We start from the raw sequence: 2,673 nt of genomic DNA, 5'->3' as shown, positions 1-2,673 counted from the left end.
AAAGGCGTGGGTTCGGTCCCCACTCTGGGCGCGTGTTTTTCTTTCTTTCTTCTGTATATTAAAAAAAATGTTTACTTCATTAACCGTAGTGAAAAAGAAAAGAGCCTAACCACACCCCTATGCCTCCTTTGGCGTTGTAGACTGCTGCCATATCTTTCTGTATTTCCTCAACGAGCCCCTCATTTCCTTACAATATTATTCTGCGAAAGCCTAACGAGGGTCTCGGTTCTGGCAGCCTTGATGCCTAGGTAGCATAACAGGGCTTTCCGCCAGTTACCCGCTCATGAGAGGCTGTAGACGCTCGAGTCACGCCCCGGGGGTTGAAAAGAAGGTCCCCTTCTCCCCGTGTAGTCAGAGTGGCGCTGGCTACCACCCTCAAGCGTCAGATACAATTCTAGTAAATATAAATACCCTAGAAAGTGAAGGAGAACACAGTCGCCCAGATAGCCGAATTGGTAAGGCATTCGACATGCAATCGAAAGGCGTGGGTTCGGTCCCCACTCTGGGCGCATGTTTTTCTTTCTTTCTTCTGTATATTAAAAAAAATGTTTGCTTCATTAACCGTAGTCAAAAAGAAAAGAGCCTAACCACACCCCTATGCCTCCTTTGGCGTTGTAGACTGCTGCCATATCTTTCTGTATTTCCTCAACGAGCCCCTCATTTCCTTACTATATTATTCTGCGAAAGCCTAACGAGGGTCTCGGTTCTGGCAGCCTTGATGCCTAGGTAGCATAAGAGGGCTTTCCGCCAGTTACCCGCTCATGACAGGCTGTAGACGCTCGAGTCACGCCCCGGGGGTTGAAAAGAAGGTCCCCTTCTCCCCGTGTAGTCAGAGTGGCGCTGGCTACCACCCTCAAGCGTCAGATACACTTCTAGTAAATATAAATAGCCTAGAAAGTTAAGGAGAACACAGTCGCCCAGATAGCCGAATTGGTAAGGCATTCGACATGTAATCGAAAGGCGTGGGTTCGGTCCCCACTCTGGGCGCGTGTTTTTCTTTCTTTCTTCTGTATATTAAAAAAAATGTTTACTTCATTAACCGTAGTGAAAAAGAAAAGAGCCTAACCACACCCCTATGCCTCCTTTGGCGTTGTAGACTGCTGCCATATCTTTCTGTATTTCCTCAACGAGCCCCTCATTTCCTTACTATATTATTCTGCGAAAGCCTAGCGAGGGTCTCGGTTCTGGCAGCCTTGATGCCTAGGTAGCATAAGAGGGCTTTCCGCCAGTTACCCGCTCATGACAGGCTGTAGACGCTCGAGTCACGCCCCGGGGGTTGAAAAGAAGGTCCCCTTCTCCCCGTGTAGTCAGAGTGGCGCTGGCTACCACCCTCAAGCGTCAGATACACTTCTAGTAAATATAAATAGCCTAGAAAGTGAAGGAGAACACAGTCGCCCAGATAGCCGAATTGGTAAGGCATTCGACATGTAATCGAAAGGCGTGGGTACGGTTCCCACTCTGGGCGCGTGTTTTTCTTTCTTTCTTCTGTATATTAAAAAAAACGTTTACTTCATTAACCGTAGTGAAAAAGAAAAGAGCCTAACCACACCCCTATGCCTCCTTTGGCGTTGTAGACTGCTGCCATATCTTTCTGTATTTCCTCAATGAGCCCCTCATTTCCTTACTATATATATATATATATATATATATATACATATATATATAGATATATAGATATACGTATATAGAAATACATACATATAACAATATTGTTGGCACTCATCATCGCACGCAGCTTTCTGTGATGACGATCGCTGATGAGCAAAGGAAATTGTTAGTCGGCACTCAGCCAGAAATGAGCAGAGCTCTTCAAATTGATAAAATTGATAAACGAAAGGAACACTGCCGACATCCGTGGTTTCAATGCGTTCAAATATGCAAAATTGAAGCAACATTGAAGCACAGGCAGAGCTTGAAACCGAATAGAAATAAGCTCAGTATTGCCCAAAACACAATGTGTGCACTCCACGATGCCTGTGGTCACATAACAAAGAATATCAAATACATTGCCGAGGAATTCTACAAAAACATATTCACTTTTACCGCTGCCTCAGACACGATTTTCCGTAAATGGGGTGGAACGCGTTTCGCCACTTACAGCACAAGAGGTAGCGATGACACTCCAAGCAATGAAGCAAGGGAAAGCTTCAGGAGGTGATGGCAATACGTCTGACATATAGTGCCTCGGAAGGCGCGTTGAAAGAGGTGACTCCAAAGACGTAAAAAAATACAGGCCCAGTAGCGTCCCCACCATTACCGACAAATTGTTTACTAAGGTAATTCTTACCGCATCAGTGCGACTTTAGCCTTTCAACAGCCACGAGAACAGGCCGTATTCAGGAAGGGCGTCTTAACTTTACAATATATTCACGCTATCAACATGGTAATTTAGGAGTGCTCAGAGTTTATTGCACCGCAGTAGATGGCATTCATAGATAATGAAAAGGCATTTCACTCACTGCCGATTTCAGCAGTAATTAACGCGTTACGTGATCCCGGCGTCGAGAGGGCATGCTTGTGCTATTCAATGATATATACGATGGATGTAGGGGAACTGTGCGGCTCCATCACAGAACTTGTGAATTTCATAAACAAAAGATTGTGCGGGAAAGGGATATAATATCACCACAATTATTTACGGCCTGTCTGGAGTGTGGGTCATAAATCCTAGGT

At 45.2% G+C, this 2,673-nt stretch overlaps 1 non-coding gene across 1 annotated transcript; it reads left to right on the top strand.

Moving 5' to 3' along the window:
* Nucleotides 1–437: 437 nt before the first annotated feature.
* On the top strand, nucleotides 438–509 carry Trnaa-ugc (transfer RNA alanine (anticodon UGC)). Its single transcript has one exon. It is a non-coding gene; the product is annotated as a tRNA-Ala (tRNA).
* Nucleotides 510–2,673: the final 2,164 nt, after the last annotated feature.

The sequence above is a fragment of the Haemaphysalis longicornis genome, unplaced genomic scaffold, assembly GCF_048455015.1.
Source record: "Haemaphysalis longicornis isolate Haplotype H1 unplaced genomic scaffold, Haemaphysalis longicornis Haplotype H1 scaffold_5, whole genome shotgun sequence".
NCBI lineage: Eukaryota > Metazoa > Arthropoda > Arachnida > Ixodida > Ixodidae > Haemaphysalis > Haemaphysalis longicornis.
The sequence above is the reverse complement of the archived record's forward strand: the minus strand, read 5'-3'. Positions and strand labels throughout refer to the sequence as shown.